The sequence below is a fragment of the Anthonomus grandis genome, chromosome 14 (genome assembly GCF_022605725.1).
Source record: "Anthonomus grandis grandis chromosome 14, icAntGran1.3, whole genome shotgun sequence".
NCBI lineage: Eukaryota > Metazoa > Arthropoda > Insecta > Coleoptera > Curculionidae > Anthonomus > Anthonomus grandis.
Genome location: NC_065559.1, coordinates 13287864 through 13306701, shown reverse-complemented (window position 1 = coordinate 13306701; position 18838 = coordinate 13287864). Strand labels below are relative to the sequence as shown.

Below are 18838 nucleotides of genomic sequence, written 5' to 3'. Positions count from 1 at the left end.
AACTCACAATGACTTGTAAGGAAGGCATCCTGAAGAGGTCAATATCTATAGGAAGAGAATTCGGTAATTTAGAGGATCTTGAAATGGATGACTTTAAGCCCAGATTATAGTACGCCTATTCATTAAACGATTGAAAATAAGTATCTCATCTGGAGAGTTCATAAGTTTAAAAAACATGTTTAAATCAGCTTTATCCCTTCTAGCCTTCAAAGTGAGAAAAGCGCTCATGAAGAGTTCCATAGTCCCATAGAGGCAAAATATCAAACTTGAAAGCCATAAAACGTAATAACTTTCTTTGTAGCTGTTCAATTCTGTGAATGTGACAGGTATAAGCGGTATTTCACAGAGAAACAGTACTCAATAATAGGTCTAATTAAAAAACAAAATATTTGGTCCACAGAACAGATAAAAGATCAATAAAATCAACAGTACGTTTCCCAAATCCTAATAGTTGAGCCGCATAGGGCGTGCCAAACTGTGATGAAAGCAAACAACCTATATAGGTTAGATGGTATTAAGTTACTGATTACGAAAATCGATGTTGCTACTAAAGGAGCTATATTCAAATTTGTATGTTTTTTTGTTGGAAATTTTAGTTTTTTTCAAATATTTTTTTAACATTTCATCCTACAAAAAAAAACTTCAACTATTTTATTATGCAAATTTCTTAAGCTTTCTAAAAAGGTGCATATTGTTTGGATTACGTTAACCCCTCCCCTCAAAAAAAATAAAATCAATCATAAAAGCAAAAAAAATATATTTACACACTGGATTTAATAAAATACTAAGTACAATGTACCGACCTTTTTATAGAAATTTTGTTTATTTATTATTTAGGATAGTAAAAATATAATAATTAATACATATTTTCCCCTCCATCCAGGTTTGAGTCACTTCTACTCCCCCCTAAGGGGTAAACTTTTTAAATCTCGGAAACTCTTGATGTTAGCGATTTAATTTTTTTGTGGTTGAATTAGAAACCGAGAAACCTAACTCCCCTTTAACCCAAACTAATACCACCTCCCCCTACTCTTTTTTTTAATAAAAAAACACATTTATTTATTACTTTAATAAGTACAGATTGGTATAATAAATTGCACATAAAAAACTAAAAATTACTTTACAGGTAAAAAAAAATTATTCATCATCAGAACTCTCATTTTCAAAAGAGTTGTGGTTCTCACAGAGTTCGTCCACACACATACAACTCTCCGTGCATTGAAGTTTATTTTGAACACACTTGCACTGTTTTGTGGTGCATCTATTTTTTTTGCACATGAGATTAAATTTAAAATTTCATTTGGCGCAATATTTGGTAGATCAGAGAGAACTGGTAGAAACACATTCTCTTCTTTTCGCCAGCCATACTCGGTTGGTTCTAATTCTACTTGAGTTTTTTATGGGCATTTATCCAAATATATGCCTGTAATCGGGCTCTTTGTAAAGCTGGTAATAGTGAACTTTGGGTTGGAGGGAGCTGCTCACTTTCCAGCTGCTGTTTGGAAAATCCCCACCAGCGTAACTCCGCCGGTGTCGTTATTTTAGGTTGTACACCATGCAAATAAATTTTTCTAGCTGATTTGATATTTTCTCCACTTCTATTTCAGTATTGCCAAGATCGATTAAAAAAGCTAATATTTGATCATCTGCATCATTGGCAGCATGGCATTCAGCATGATTGGCAGCATATGTAGCATGTAAAATGATTTTGGTATCAGCTTCTTCCTGGCTGGATGCAAGATCTTCAATATTTTCGCTTTTGGTCATGCAGCTTCTGTTCCAAGATGCAAAAAGTTTTTTGTTGTTGAACGAATCTGAGTCCAGGCATTTTTTTGACAAATACTCTGATAATTTGTTCTATTGCTTGACAACAAATCTCTGATTTGAACATTTGATATATTAAGAGGGTCTCCAATAGTAAACTGTTTGGTGCTCTGTTCATACCTTTTATTTCTAGTATTTTGTTTGAGAGAAGAATCATCGTATCTGTCAAAAACTAAATGTATTTCGTCATATTTTCCATATTTATTCCAAAGGACAGTTATAAAATGGTTGGCCAAATTTAAACAGGTCCTAATGCTTTTAGGTTTTTGCAAAAGATGAAGTTCTGCCATGCCATCAATTATAACAATATTATAAATGTTGATGTTGAATACAAAACTACCTAAAAAATACCCTTATTTAGGCAACAAATTATTTATTTTAAAAATATGCAAGTTACCACGTTGACTTTCTGGAATAATTTCTTCAAGTACGTGCATCAGTTTTGATTTATCGGTATGCATATGCATGGTCCCATCTAAGCTAAAAAGAGCTCTTGGAACTGCGGAAAGCTCATATCTTCCAATAATGTCCTATAAATTTATGTCCGATCTTGACCTGCAGACAACTAGCAATCTTGAGAAAAGTGATCTACTTTAAGTTCTTTAATGCAGGTATCCTTTCTAGTAGCAACTTTTTTATTAGAATCTCTATAAAGCTTTAATTTTAGTTTTTTTACTGGATCCCACAAATTTTCTTGATTACTGAGTATACGCTTCTTGTTAAAATCCTGATATTTTTCGAAGCCAATTTCACTCATATGGCAAACATCTTTTTATACATCTTCATTCATCACTGCTTCAGTATAAATGATAATCAGCTCAAGATTTTCGTCTGTAATTCAGTCTGGATTCATGATGGATTTAATCTTTTTTTTAATCATGGCTATATGAATATTTGTTTTTTAGCAGTAAGAGCCTATAAAACCATGATGCTTATCGTTTTCATTTAAACTGGTTTTGTTATGTTTTAAATAATTGCTCCATTCTGAGCTAATTTTGTCTAATTCGGAGTTTGATAAAAAAATTTAGTTAAGCTCTCTGGATTTTGCGTTAACCCCACAATTCCCCGCAAAACTTTGAAACTTTTGTTTTTATGTTCCAAGCCTTCATCGGACCCTAAGTAAGAAAAAGGAATATTGTTTGTGTTAACCACCCATCTTCCAGACATAAATTCATTCCATATATCAGTGCCTTCCAGCTGAGTTATTTCAGACACATACCATGAAATCATGGAAGAATAAATGTTTAAATCCATGGCAAAAAAGTATTTAATAAACAATTCTAATGAAGCTAAATGCATCAACCAATCGCCTGTTCTAATTGCTTTAATCTGATGAAGTAGTGTTTGCACCATTTCCATATATTGCCAGATAAATTGAAATGTAGCATTATTTTTTAACTTTTTGTTAAATTGATTTACTTTCGAAAAAAACTCCAGAGTTTTTAGTTCATTTTCTAAATTTTTTGTGTTTTCTTCATAAGTAGAATAAGATTTCTCTTAAAGTAGTAAAAATTCAGGAAATTCAACAAAAAATTTTCAAAATAAATAGAAGATAAAGCTGTAAACGTATTTGTATGAGCTGATATAGCCCGCCTTACATGTTTTCCATTTAAAATTTGTGCTATGACACTATCGCTAAAAATGTCATTCCATATTTCAGGGATTCCGCTTCCTTCGATAAACTTGCCAATAGTTCTTAATTGGGCCATTAAAATGTGAAGTTCTCCTGGTCTCAATATCTCAGGTTTTGCTATCATTAATTGCTTTACAGGTTTATATAGACCCAGATCTAAGCTAACAATTACCTGTTTTTTATCGCTTGTTAAGTCATTTATTTTTTCCAACTTGTCCATAAAAGTCATCTGAACAGAAGTTTTGGTAGGTGTTTCAGAAATAATCGGTAAAACGCAAGCACGTGTCTTTTCGCTAACTTTATTTTTTGTAACTAACGAGTGGTGTGCAGCCCATGTTGGTATTTTAGTATTTACAAGGCTAGAATTTTCAGAGTGTTTTAACATTAGCCAAGCTGTATCACTAATCTTGGAATCAATAATAATATGAGAGGATCCCGACCAATTCGATATAATTGGTTCATAAACGGGCTTCTCTTTTTTGTTAATACTACATGGAAGAAGATAATTTAGCTCAACGGGGATTTCAGAGAGTTTTCGGCAATACGTGGAATCAGTTACGAGATCAAGATTTTTTTCTTTTATCATTTTGTTCAATGGATTGGTATACTACCATGCTGGTTCCATGTAGTGTGTTTTTACCATCAAAGGTATCCTCTAAAAAATCAATATTGTCAGCTGCACACCACATAAATCTGTTGGACACTAAATCGGGTGGAATATAACTGTTGTTATTTTCCGACATTTTCTTGATCGTGCTAAAAGCAGTTTGAGTCTCAAGACGCAATATTTTATCGTAAGGTACAGAACACCCCAAAGAATATAACGATGTTATTTGTTGCCTGCTACGGGTGGCATGAAAAGATGATAAACCAGCAGCTATTTGAAGTGGATAGTACCTAACTTTCCTTTTGGTTTCATTATCTTGAATAATTTGTTTTGACGACCACATTTTATACATTAGTATCTGTGAAATTTTCGAAGACGTAATACAATATTTTTGCGAATTAGGTCCTTGTATGCACCAAGTAAAAAAATTTTGTAATGTTTCAGGTACGATGTTGGAATCTTCCAAATCCAAAGAACCATTAAATTTCCAAGCATCCTGCTGAAACACTGATTTTCTCAAGATCTTCAGATCATCAAGCATCAGAAAGTGTTTTTAGTAAAAATAGCACTTAGATGTATTCAATTTCATGCCATTACATTGACACTACAGCTCCAGCCTTTCCAAATCGGCCTGCAGTTGGCGGCAGTCATAAGGGGCTGACATAGCTAGACATAAAGCACCTGAGGTAATCGCAGCAAAACAAAGAAATCTTGAGCAAAGGAAACACTTTCAAATGTTATTTACTTAAAAATCAAACATTAAGCAAAAGGGGACTAAAATGGGACCCCTGAGAAACACCTGAAGGTACAGCGATTTCTTTATATTTGAAATTGTGTACCCTTACTATGTGAGTGCGATCTTTAAGTTCTCTGAATCTATATCAACATACTACCGCCAATACCAGCAGCTTCCAATTTCTGAATTAAAATAGATAGAAAGAAAATAAAATAGAATTGATCCTGTCGAATGCCTTAGAGAAGTCGGTATATATTGAGCGGACCTCACCGGAACAATCGATAACTCCGACGGATAATCAACATCAGCAAGAAACCAATATTGCTCCTCCATGATAGTGCAACATAATGAGTTCGATAAAGGTACAGTGATAATTTTTTCAAATAACTTAGGAATGGTGCTAATGTTACATACTGCCCTATAATTTGTAATATCTTCCCTACTTCCAGATTTTTATATTGGAGTTAAATAGCGGAGCTTCCAAGTTTTGGGAATAAATATTTCAGGTGACAATGATTTGCTGAAAACAATGTGTAAAGACCGAAAGATTATAAAACTGCAACACTGTAACAAAGATGGAGGTACTCCATCAGGACCACGTTTTAACTTTATATGGTCTCTTTGTATATAGAAGAAATCGGAATTTTCAGATCGGCAGAAGAAACTTTGCCAAAAAATAAATCTTCAGGTCTATTCAAGTCAGTATCAAGTCAAGTATCATTGTTGCCATATATTCTATGGCATAGAACATATCAGATGGAAAGTTTTCAGCTCTACTTTTGGAATTAACGAACTTCCAAAACTGTCGGATGTTTCTGTTAATCAACAAGGAAGACTCACAACGAGTAGCATATTCTCTGTAGCAATGTTTCGATGAGATTTTACACTAATTTAGCCCAGTATGCTTTAAAATTATGTGAGCTCGCTTTTTTGCTTTAAAAAATTATTTTGAAGAATTATGTAAGCTTTTGCAGTTGGGGATTAAACCAATAAGGAAATTTTCGGTTAGAAACTTTCATTGGGAACACGAATGTCAATGATAAGAGACAAAATACTATAAAAAATTTCAGTCAGCGGCAATAATAAATTGTTCCATTCCACCAGACCCAAATAATTTATTTATTTATTAATTTATCAACGAGCCACAGCCCAATATAAAGAAAATTTACAAATATCAAATTTAATATACCCCTTTTTATCCTAACCCTGGTATCACTATAATTCTATATATAATTTAAGTAAATAGATATTCAAAAAAAAATTAATAAAATAATCAAAGATTAAAAAATAATAAAAATACAAAACCCCAATTAGTCAAAATTAAATAGAAGTTTAATTAAGCTTAACCAGGAGTATTTAGTAAACCTTAAATAACAAAACAAAAGTAATTAGTAAGTTTTCTGTTTCGCCACAAACAGGAGAGATACAATAATATTATGGATAATCAGCATTTTATTTACAATCCTATTAAATTTATATAAAGTTATTTCTTAAATATTTCGCTATTGTGAAAGTATATAGAAAGCAATTAAAAGAGAAAAAATAATTCAAAAGAGGAACATTGATAGCCTAAAAATCAAGATAATAAATATAATTAATAAATTTAAATAATCATAATTATGGCAATGTTATTAAGGGCTGCAATGCTATATTGGTAAAACCTCTTATTTGTATTTTTAATCTTATTCTACAATCTTCAATATATTCAGAAGAAGTAAAGTTTTCCGTTTAAGTAAAATAATACAATGAGAATGATGTAACAAATTATCGTCCAGTTACAATTCTCAATGCAATCTCACAAATTTTTGAATTGGCCTTCTTTAATAGCTGTATGATGAAGTCAAGTTCAATATATCTGAACACCAACATTTTACCTAAGAAGTCTACATTGACCAATCTTACAAAGTTTTGTCAGTTTGTTCACGATGCCCTAAAGGAAAAGAAACAAGTAAAGTACCTGCAGGTAATAAGGCCTATATTCAAAAAAACCGCTTTAAATTAATCGCAAATCGATTGCATTGGGTCCGCGTTTCCTATTGGTCCATTTACAAACGACATTCGAACGGACTACCCGTGTTGCTCGCTTTCGGGATCGAGCGTCAGTAAGTTCGTGGTAAGTTCCAACAACTTGTGCCGATGGGTCGAGAAGGCGGAATTAGTCCTACTCAGATTTTGTCCTACGGTCGATCGGAACGGTTCGGCTTTTCCTCGAAAATCCTGGGTTTGTATTTCGATATAGAAGCAAGGATAGGAGGTATTTATATTTGACAACGCCGTATTTACGAATTTCGGCAGCTCTCGTAAATAGCGACCGATGCGATGGATTGTCTGTGTCACACCTGTTAATAGCTAGATGGCGCACGCGAGCGGCAACTGTATTATTAAGTTATATGGAAATATAAGGGTATTCTATATAGTGTATATGTTACGGTCAATGATGAAAATTCGCACATTAACGATAATGGCCGGGCAATAACGTAACGATCCTAGTAAAATAGGCAATACATGAGGTAAATCGAAGTTTTCTGACCAATATTCTCTATTTTCTTAAAATATTCAAAACCTAACCCAACCTTGGGCCAACCCAAGTCACCAGGACGTTGTGTAGCCAATTAATTTTAATAATGCTTAAATTGATGTCCAGTCGTTATCATTTGATTAGACAAAGTTAGGGCGAGTTAGGTTAGCCCAAGGTTGGATCAGGTTTCGTATATTTCAAAAAAAAATAGAGCATATTGGTCATAAAACTTCGATTTTCCTCATAATTATATTGTCTATTTTATAATAATTTGTATAAGTATAAAACTGGTTTAATTTTAAATTTAAATTTTATTAAAAGTTTCATACCTTCTGGCTTCATTAATAAATTCTTGTTCAAAAAATCTTTGATTACCAAATCCTTCCATCTTTGCAACACACACACACACAACAATAAGTTCTAGGTTGAACGGCCTTATTCGTTGTAGTTGTTGTATGGTTGGTATCACATTCAATTTCACACAGTCTCCCCCTCCCTGAACTGAATTTCGGTCAGATTGCTAAGAAAATTTTAGAGTTCTGACAACACTGTTTTTAACCGTTCGGCCGGATTCGTAAACGTAGGGCAAATTCCGAGTAGGACCAATTCCGATCTCCCGACGGGTCGCCACGTGTGATTTTATAAGGATACAACGAACAAAAAAGGTAAGTATTTTTAGTATTTATAATTGTATTTTTAATTTATAACTGCAGATATTTTGGTTAGACTTTATATTTTGTGATTTCAATAGTTTATTAGATTAAATTTAGCCGACATAATTTAAATAAGTTTACATAATATTTCGTCATGGATGGGTAATAAGGCCTATAAAAATAAGCTATAGGCCTTATTACCCTCCATGTAGGCCTTATTATCCTCATGACAAATTAATGTTTTTATTAACATATTATTAAACTTCTAAACTATCTCGTTTTATTTTCAGTCATTTTTAACATCATGCCTCCTGAAGCTGACCAAATCACGTTTTAACATCATACTTTCAAATGTTTGGTCTAAATGCATGACACATAGTAACATTATAAACGGTTTTAAGGCTACTGGTCTGTTTCCATTAAATCCCGAGGCAATAGAAACAGCATTTGCTCCTTTAATTCTCTCAGATGTACCGGCACCGGATGACACCAACAAAGAAAATAGGCGTCCACCTGAATTTCCTCAACCTGGTCCGTCTGGAATGGCATCCAACAATTTTGGCAAATTTTCCTATTCCAATGTTTACTCTTCTGACTCGGATTCGACTGATGACCATATCCCTCTTGCTGAATTAAAGAGACGAACAACAAAAGTCACTTCTTTTAATGAGCTTTTGCCCACACCAGTAAAAACTAATGAAAAACCTAAAAAAAATCGAAAAAAAGCTCTAAACTACAAAGGAACTCCAGTCACTAGAGATCTTTTTACCGAGGAGAACAAAAGTCGTGCCAAATTGAATAAAGATATTGAAAGCTTCTGGGAAAAGTTAAGTACCGAATGGTATTGCCATGGATGTGAGGAAGACAGGCAGGCCGATATGAGGCAGTGCAGCAAATGTCTTAAATGGTACCATAAGGAATGTATTGGCTTAACAGTCAATGACATCGATGATTTTGAGTGTCCCGATGGCTGCTAAACTTCGCCCAATTAACGAGTTGTGCCATTTTTATGTATAGGCTACTTAACCATCGGATATTAAAGCCGATTTGCGTTATTTTTCTTAATATTTATTTTTTGTTTTCTAGTTTTTTTAGAGATTATTTTTTTAAATTTGTTAAAATTAATATAACCTTATAAGCACTTTGGTGTATTAAACTAAATATTAACATTACAGTCTTTCACTTTATTCAATTTTTTTCTTAGCTAGGCCTTATATTCCCCTCAAGTACCTTAACTCTTATTTATACTGATATGGAGAAGGCATTCGATAAAATAAAGCACAGCAATATACTAACATCTCTCTATGAAAATAACGTTACTATTAACTTTTTATTTCTTTTAACTATATTTGAGAAAAAGGCAACAATTTATTGGAATCAGGGGTGCCAAGTCTGACATCTATAGTAGTACATCTGGAGCTCCCAGGGCTCCAATTTGGGACCTTTTTTGATTGCCATTAATAACCTGTGCACTGCAGGGGGTAACTTTGAAGCTTTCCTTTTTGCTGATGATTTTAAGTTATGTCTGCAGAGAAACTTTGATAAAGTTGTAGTACAAATGCACTCTTCTTCAATAACAAAAACGGTTCTACTATGTCTATAACCCTGAATCGTGATATTGTAGAATATTGTTATAGTGTGAAAGAGAAAAGTGCAGAAATGTGCCAATGAAAGGGTGTTAATTGCAGTCTGGCTTTTACTGACCAAATTGTCAATATGGCTTTCCTTAGAACATTAAAAGGCCTTTCAGTGTTCTAAGTTCTTTTCATCGTGAATGCACTGTATACCTAGATATACTTCATCAATGCGGATTTATGTCGCTCATCAATACCCCAGATGTTTGTTTCTGAAATTTAATTAAAGGAGCTGTCCAAATCATATACTTTTGAATAGTGCTAAAAGTTTACAAGACTGTTCAATATACATATGTAATAAAAACCCAAATAACGAACTAATATGCAGTAGGCTTTTCCTTTCCTATCAATATCTCTTAGTAACAAAATGAGGAACAAACAAGTTATAACAAAGTTGATTTTGAACGCTGAGGGTTTTTGTGCAAAGAACCTTGAAAAAATGTGCTTCAAATTGAAAATGTTAATCCAAATTCAATTGAAAATGTTATGCCATAAATGAATTTATGACAACTTTAAAACAAATCATTTAAAAATCCCTATTCACTCAGAGGGAGAAGAAAATAAAGAAACGAACTCCGTCGATCACTGATTAACTGCATCCATATAAGAACTACACTATTCCGACGAGTTAAATCTAATCCCGAAAATAATGATCTAAAAAACAATATTACATAAAGTATTATAGAAACGAAATCCATTCTCTAATAAAAAAAATAAGAATCGATACTACAAAAATCATTTCGAAAAACACAAAAAAGATGTGGAACACCATTAAGGAAGCTATAAATGCCAAAAAAATTACAAAATCAAATAAGAGAGCTTCAGGTAAAGTCGAAAATATCTTTAAAAGATAATAATGCAAAAGCTGAGTATTTAAATTAATATTTTTCTAGCATTATAAAAAATGTGGCGAAACAATTGAAGCAACAGGTCTTCGTTTCTTTTATCTTTTATATATCTATTATACTTGAAATACAGGATATCCGAGACAAAACAGTTCACCCTAAAAATTACCCAAAAATGGCCGAACACGTTAAATTTAATATTGAGGGGAACATTTATTGACAGAAATTGCGTTTCTCCAACGTCATCTCCTCACCCCCCATGTCAATTTTTTAAAATGGGAATAGGCATTGAGTCATACCTTGATTAAGGGTAATTTTATTCTCTACATAGCCCATTTCGATTTTATCAATTCGTTCTCAAGAAATATGAATAAAAATAAACCTTACGTTAAATTAAAAAAATAAAAGATATCTAACACCTATTTTATTAAATATTAAAAATGATATTGACCTCCATATAGAAAAAAATATTGTAGTTTAAAACATCTGCGCACATTAGCGAACATATGGGCGTTATTAAGTGACATTCGTTAACAATTCTATTTTGAAGATCTTCAAGGGAGTCAGGCTTTGTGGTAAAGACTTTGATTTTTAGATGATTCTATAAAAAAAATCCAAAATGGCAAGATAGGAAGATCTAGCAGTCTATTTTCTACGGTATTTTCCGGCCAATCCATCGTCCAGCAAATACGTCATTCAAAAAAAGACGAACGACAGCAGCACAATGTGGTGGTGCCTCATTTTGTTGAAACATCAGTTTCTTTTCTAGAAGGTCGCATCTTGTTCAAGCAACTCAGTTATTCTGGGATTAATGACGTAATTAGTTTTAAAGTAATTTTTAGCATTAACATTTCTAATAATAAAAAGAAGGTCCAACAAGATACCAGCTATACATTAAGTTTTTGAGGTCGCTGCGTATGTGTTTTTCGAAATAAGTGAGGATTAGCTATGTCGCTCCAGAATCGACATTTGTGTCTATTGACTTTACTATGTAAATAAAAGGAGCATCGTCCGAGAAACGCTCGCACACGCGCCGCTCTGTTTCTTGACGGACAAGTGGAAATTGGAAGCTTCGCGCGTAAGTAGCAAATCCCTCCAACTTATTGTATTTTCATGCCTAAAGTCTGAAGTGATTAAGTTAATAAAGTTATAATATTTATGGATGGAGAAAAAATTGAAAAACCTATTCTTCTAGTGAGTGGATTCAGTGAGCTATACCTACATAGCTAACAAAAATTATAGTAAGCAACATAGGAGGGACATAATTTGATCGGAAATAGGTAACAAAATTAATAAAAAAGGTAGGTGTTAATTATTGCATTTATTATACATTTAAAAAAGATATGATAGTTGCCTATTGGACGGCTCCTTTTTAAAGTATAATTAATAATGATATTTGTAGCCTGTTTTTAAAATTACTAAGATACAGGTATTTACTTAAACTTTATTATATTAACACACAATTATAAAATAACTCTACAGTTATAGTTTTTTTTAATTTAATATTTCTAACCATTTCCTACATTAATTGCATCCTTCTGCCAAGAAACTGCCCCTAAATCAGAGTTAAAATATCCCTTAAATGCATCTCTTATAGTTATGTAAACAAAGACTAGATAAAATTATTGTATCTAAATTTTTTGGATGAATCTGTATTTTATTTAAGAATATTCTAAACTTTTGACAAAGAATCCCAAACGCATTTTCAGAGAGCTCTGGAGGGACGATAATTAAAAATCCTTTTATCTTGTGGCAATCCGCGCCCTGAGTAAGGTCTCATTAAGTACGTTTTACAAGGGAAAGCTTCCTCTTCCACTATTACATGTGGTAAAGGTTCGCCATTTGCAGTAATTGGTCGATCCTTAGGCGTTCCAAATATCCATTTTTAAGACTTTTTCCCATAATCGAATTAATAAAAATCCCACCATCGCTATTTTTACCGTATGCTCCAACATCCACGGCAATAAACCTGTATTCTGCGTCTACCATAGCCAATAACACTACTGAAAATGATGTTTTATAGTTGAAATACAAGGATCCACTTCTATAGTGCAATGCCTGCAGCTACTTAGTTGGGAAAGTTCCAAGTACTTTCAAATTTGTTTGCATATTACTGTAAAGTAATTCTGTTGTGGGTTGTAGCATAACGATGTTTCCTATGTTTCTCCTATGAATCTCCCAAATAACATTGGCGGTATGATTTATTATCTTGTATATAGTATCCTATTCTAAAGTTAAAAGACAGTGACTAGTAGTCTGCCTCATGCCATTTCAATGTCAAAAACCTGAAAAATAACACAAATATATTTTTTTCATATTTCGTGGTAAAGTTAAAAAATATTATATGACTTCTTCAGCCGAGGTTTGTAAGCAGAGATGGAAGACTTTAAGAGACGCTTTTCAGAGAGCAGCAAAAAACAACCAAACAAAAAGTGGACCAGCTGCCAAAGGTAGCAAGAAATAGAAATATTGGGATGCTATGGCTTTTCTTCAGCCTCATATTAAAGCAAAAGAGTACGTTAATATTTTCATATACTCTTATTATTAATTTAATAACCAGTGATTTATTTATTTTATAGAACGCATTCAAATATTAGCCAAATACCGCAAGAGGATATTAGTAAAGACGATGAGGTGGATACTCAAGTAGAAAATAAATACGGAACACAAAGTCAAAGAGGAGACCTGTTGAGTGAAGATTATGATGCAGAAAATAGCTTAGCTCTGCCGTCATCCACTTCACAGCCAAACACACCATCTTGTTCTTCAAGCGTAGATATTCAATCAAGATCATCCTCCCGTGTTGACAGTATCCAGAGTTAAAAAAAAAAAACCTGGAGTCACAAATGCTGAGTCAATACCGGTAATTTTAAAAGTCAATCCAGTCAAACATTTAGTAAATGAAAATAGCCCACTAATAGATTTTTTTGTTAATATGGACAAAACTACTGCTACCTTTCTCCCATTTTGGCAAGCTACAGTAAAAAATAAAATGTTTCAAATAGTTAATTCATACGAATTACAAATGCTATCAAATCCCTCCTCTTTAATAACACAAACTTCTAGTAAAAGTCAAATACTGACTCACAATCAGCCACCAATCCAAATTCATGAGGCAGTACCACTTCAGCCATCAATGCAAATTCAATCACCTGTACAAACTCGTTCGCCAATGCAACACCAAATCTCTGTACAAGATGAATCCTTTACATTCTTCGGGGAAACTTCTACATACTATTCACAAATCGCATCTCAATTACCTCACTCACAGACACCTCACTAATGTTAATTTCTTTAGTGGAGATTTGTAGGATTTTTAGTTTATTTTTTCTGATTTTAGTCTGTTTTCTTAGGACTATTTTGTTAACTAGTATTTGTTTTTACAATGTTATTCAGAATAAAATCAGTTTTTTTCTCGTTAAATAAAAAAAATCCACATCACTTAAAAAATAAATGTTTAGACTAATTAAATCATTTGCTTACCTTAGACAAACAGCTAGTCTCTCTTGTGGACTGATGCTCTTCCGAAATTTTGTATTTTGTTTAGTCAATGGAATGCGCAGGAGATCAAATAGTTGATTAAATTTTTCTGAAGACATTGGATAGTAATTGTAGAACTTCTGTTCATCTTGCTGAAGTCGCCTGAAAAGTGTAGGGAGCTCGCCCTCATTCAACCTTGCACGCAATATGTCATCATTACTAAATATTTTCGCTTGCTTTTTTTTTCTTTTTAAGTTCATGAAATACAGCTGCGAGAAATTTAAAATCGTCCGATGAAGATGAAGACAACTTGACGACTAAATCAAAACTGTGCCGTGCTGGGCCGCGTATGCTGTCTCGTGTTGCTTAGGTGGGAATACGTTACCTTCACTTAAAATTTAGTTTTGCTTATATGCAATTATTTATCAAATTCCCTAAATAATAACCGCCATGTGTTCTACTTACGCGACAGGAACTAGAGCCGCACGACCTCCCATAGCGCGTGCGGAACTGGCTGCACTCAGGGCAAAGAGTGCCACCTTGGTGCCCCAATGGATTACACAAACCTGCACTAATTACACCAATGGTTTGTAAGTTTTGCCATGGTTCCGCATTCGTGCTACATTTTTCCCCAATAGATTTCGCTATAAATAGATTCCATCTCAACATGACGTAACACTGCAATTTCTACCACTTCATTTCTCACTGGATGCTGAACTTATTTTTTTCTGTTTTGTACGGACCCATAAGGATGATATACCCTTTTATCCGGATGACTATTATTAAAAGCACGTGCTGCTGCTCTAGCAGACTTATTTTGTTGATAATAAAGACCCACCTACTCAATTTTTTCTTACCGCGTGTAAACTATTGTTACGATACGAGATCAATACTATAAATATCACCAGGAGTAGGTAGATTAAACAAATACTTCGTGTTACTGTTGTTATTGTTGACTTCAACTAAACACCGATACCAAAATAAAAGTAACTAATCCAACAAAAGCGTCGAAATATGCAGGTATTTACTACATATTTTGACGTTCCTCAAAATAACTTGAATTTTCAGAATTAATTTTTTTTCTTAAGAGATAACACCTTAAGATAACCCCCTGGATAAGTAAAAAAAATCAAATTTGTCCATGCGTTTATATTTCTTAACAAAGAATTAATAAATAAAAAATAAAAATAGGGCTATGTAGAGAATAAAATTACCTTGAATTCAAAGTATTAATCGACCCCTATTCCTATTTAAAAAATTGTTATGGGGGGTGAAGGAATGACGTCAGAGAAACCCAATTTCTGTCAACAAATGTCCCCCTCAATATAACATTTCACGTGTTCGACCGTTTTTGGCTAAAAAAATTATTTGTCAAGATTTTCAGGGAGCACTGTTTTGTCTCGGATACCCTGTATTTAATACATAATTTGAGACCGGTGTAGTTGCAGACTTTTTTAAAGCTGCAAATATTAAGCCGCCTTTCAAGGGAGTGGATAAGCAGCTGACTAAACACTACCGTCCTATCTCACTTCTGTCTTTTTTTTATAAAATATACAAAAAACTACTTAAAACTAGAGCAATGAATTACCTAAATGCTAAATAAAAATATATTGCGGAATAATCAACTTAGTTTTCGAGACAATCGCAGTACGCATTAGGACTAGTGATAATAAATTTATTTAATGGCTTCGACAGCTGGAGTAGAGCTGTCGAATCCATCCAAGGGAATATTTTTAGACCTAAAGAAAATATTTGAAACCATCAAGCACACTCTCTTATTAAAGAAATTATAATCACTGAGTTTTAGGGGGGATGACATTTAAACTGCTAAAAAGCTACCTTACAGGTCGAACACAAATAGTAACTGTTGGAAGACACACGAGTTCTGAAAGCCTATTAGAATGTGGGGTTCAAATCAAATATATTATGATTGCAACTGCTCTTTAAAGATTGAAGTTGTTAAAACTGTTAAATATTAAGGCATAACTGTAGATAGTCAACTAAAGTTGAAACAACAAACTGAACAAGTAGCTATTGTACTATTGTACTAAGCTATTGCTAATTGTTTCTCTTTTTCGATATAAGTCTATTAGGTTTAAATGTGTTTTAAAAAATGTCCTTCGGTACTAGGAGTACATGTATAGAAGTATCAAGAGCCTTATAACTACCTATTTTGTCCAACAAACTATTGAAATTTAGGAAAAAAATGTTTCATTGTGCCCCACCACTGGGGCACAATGGAACAAATATAGGGGCACAATGCAACATACCTAGAGTACTATATAACAATGAAATCGCTTTAGAAGTATTCCTAATAAAAGACCTAAATATTTTTAGAATTTTATTTCAGTAAAAAGAATGGAATATAAGTACAGCCAAAGAGCGAAATAATTAAAACGTTGAATATAATCATTAGCCAATATTTATATTGGTAAAGTCGATCTCGTAATCTCCATTTGTATCTTTTCCTTTTGTAACAATTCCAACGTAGAACTTATTATTGTGTCGGTTTAATTTAAATTCCACCAGTACATAATCATTTGGCAGAGGTGACCTATCCAGATTTACGAAATGATCTTCAGTCACGATGAAAAGGCCTTCATCGTCGTCTAAGTCGTCATCAGTCTCAGTGTAGACTACATCTTCTTCTTCAGATGATGAGTGCTCCTCTTCGATTTTTTTAAATTTCTTTCTAGCATCTTTGTCAAAATCCGTTATTTTTCTTTTGGCAGTTTCTTTCTTTGATGCTGATACCGCAATTTTATTGCCAAGTGCGGTCATTTCCGGGGTACTGGTTGCAATCATACTTTTTCCTTTTGCTCGAGTCTTTCTGTTGTTTTTTCTATTGCCTGCCTTGGGAAATCCCCTAAAATCTTCAGGTCCACATAAAGTATCTCCGTTATTACTGTTGCAAGTAGAAGTACTAAGGTTTTCAAAGTCGTTATTGAAGCTTGAGGTATTATTGGCAGATGCTTCGATTTCCATTGCTGAGTTGTTTGTTTTTTTTAGCAGGAGTATTACTTGGCGAAGAATAATGCTCTTTTTCTCGACTAGAAGTAGTTGGTAATTTATAATAATTATAATAATAATAATATAATAATAATTTTACAAAGCCAGCAACATTGTAGATAGTTGCTGTTTGGCCAGGATGCTGCATCATCCAAGTATCTATTGCAGCATTGTAATACGATTTAAATGGCTTAAACACACCCACGTCTAACGGTTGCAATTTATTGGTGGAATGTGGGGGAAAAGTTAACATAGTCACTCCATTTTGTTTGCACAAATTAAGTGCCTCTAACGACAAATGACTCTCGTGATTGTCGCATAAAATTAGAGTGGGCGATTGCATGCTACTTTTTGTATGGTGTATAAAATGTTTTATAACTTCAACAAATAATACTGAAGTCATCCAGCCGGACGGATTTGCCAAACCAAGAGTACCAGTAGGGGCTTCCTGCACCATGTGAGGCTTAAAGTGTACGCGAGGAAATATCATAACGGGGGGAATAAAGTTTCCACTTGCTGAGATGAAACAACAGGTTGTGACGTTAGTACCCTTTTCAGCACTAGTGCACTTACTAACTTGCTTGGATCCTTTTTCGGCAATTATTTTTTGGGGTTTTTGAACTGTGCATGTACCTGTTTCATCCAGATTAAATACTCGTGTTCCATCTGCAAAGTGAGGATTTGCGTAAACCTTTAGCAAATTATCAAAAAATGCATCTACATTTGCTTTTGTGAAAGATGTAGCCCGGGACAAGCTACATCCCTCAGGCGTTCGTTGACTAAGCGATGGATTTCTTTTTAAAAACCCATAAAACCAATCTTGTCCTGCTGATTTGTTAACGTCCCATGATTTTGGATGTTTTATTTTATTTATCACAGCCATTTCATAAGCCACCTTCTTGCATTCAGTTACTGGGAGACCATAAAACATTTTGGAACACATTAGCAAATATTCCTTTAGTTTATTTTCTTGTTCCACATTAAACACTTGTCTAACATTGTAGTTCGGAAGAAACTTTAAATTTGTATCACTCTCATTGTTTTTTTTTCTTTTTCACATACCTGGATAATGTTACGAAGTTAACGTTTTTTAGTTCTGCTGCCCGTCTGATGGAGTGACCTTGACAAACTAGCTCGACTGCAGCTTTCATGTCATTCTCAAGAAACGAACCTTTATTGGTTTTTCTTTGACGATTTCGAACCATACTGGAATAAAATAGAAAAATATTCGTAGAAAAAGAAAAATAATTACACGATTTAAATGTTATGGGGCACCTTGAAACGTTTCAAAGAGCCCCGTCGAGTAATGTTTCATTGAACCCCAAACGTCCATATTGTTTATTTTATGCCAAAATAAAAAAATACAAAAGGATTAGAAAAAGGAAAATACATAAAAGTAAATAAAAAATATAAACGTTTCGAATTAAGCTACCCAACTAAGTAAAAAATTGCAATTACTTACCTTAAAATCAAAATATGCTCCTAAGTAAAAATTTAGTTTTAGCACCAAGAAATACACTTCTCTCGACAGCGTCCGAACTACTACTGCGGTTTTAAGGAAATAAAGATGACGAGAGCTGGTAGCGATCGAAGCGCCACTGACAGTAACAGATTCTCTTTTAGCCGCGAAAATTTAAAATGAGAACAATGTTTCAAGGTGCCCCGTGTTTCAACGTGCCCCGTGTTCCCCTACTTAGTTATTTATTTATTTCAATATACGGCAGAGCCAGTTTACAAAAACAAAATAGATAATACAAAATACTAGACAATATAACGATATAAATACAATACTAGAATTACAAAAAAAATATACCAAGATAAAACCTCTGAAAAAACAATCAACAGGGCTAAAAACTTAACACTATCCAAGGAACGTAGGTTAAAGTGTAAGATTATTTA

At 33.4% G+C, this 18838-nt stretch overlaps 1 long non-coding RNA gene across 1 annotated transcript; it reads left to right on the top strand.

Annotated features, from left to right (window-relative positions):
* Positions 1-7924: 7924 nt before the first annotated feature.
* LOC126744685 (uncharacterized) lies at positions 7925-9145 on the top strand. The gene is made up of 2 exons (XR_007663285.1): positions 7925-7983; positions 8262-9145. It is a non-coding gene; the product is annotated as an uncharacterized LOC126744685 (long non-coding RNA).
* The last annotated feature ends 9693 nt before the right edge of the window (positions 9146-18838 follow it).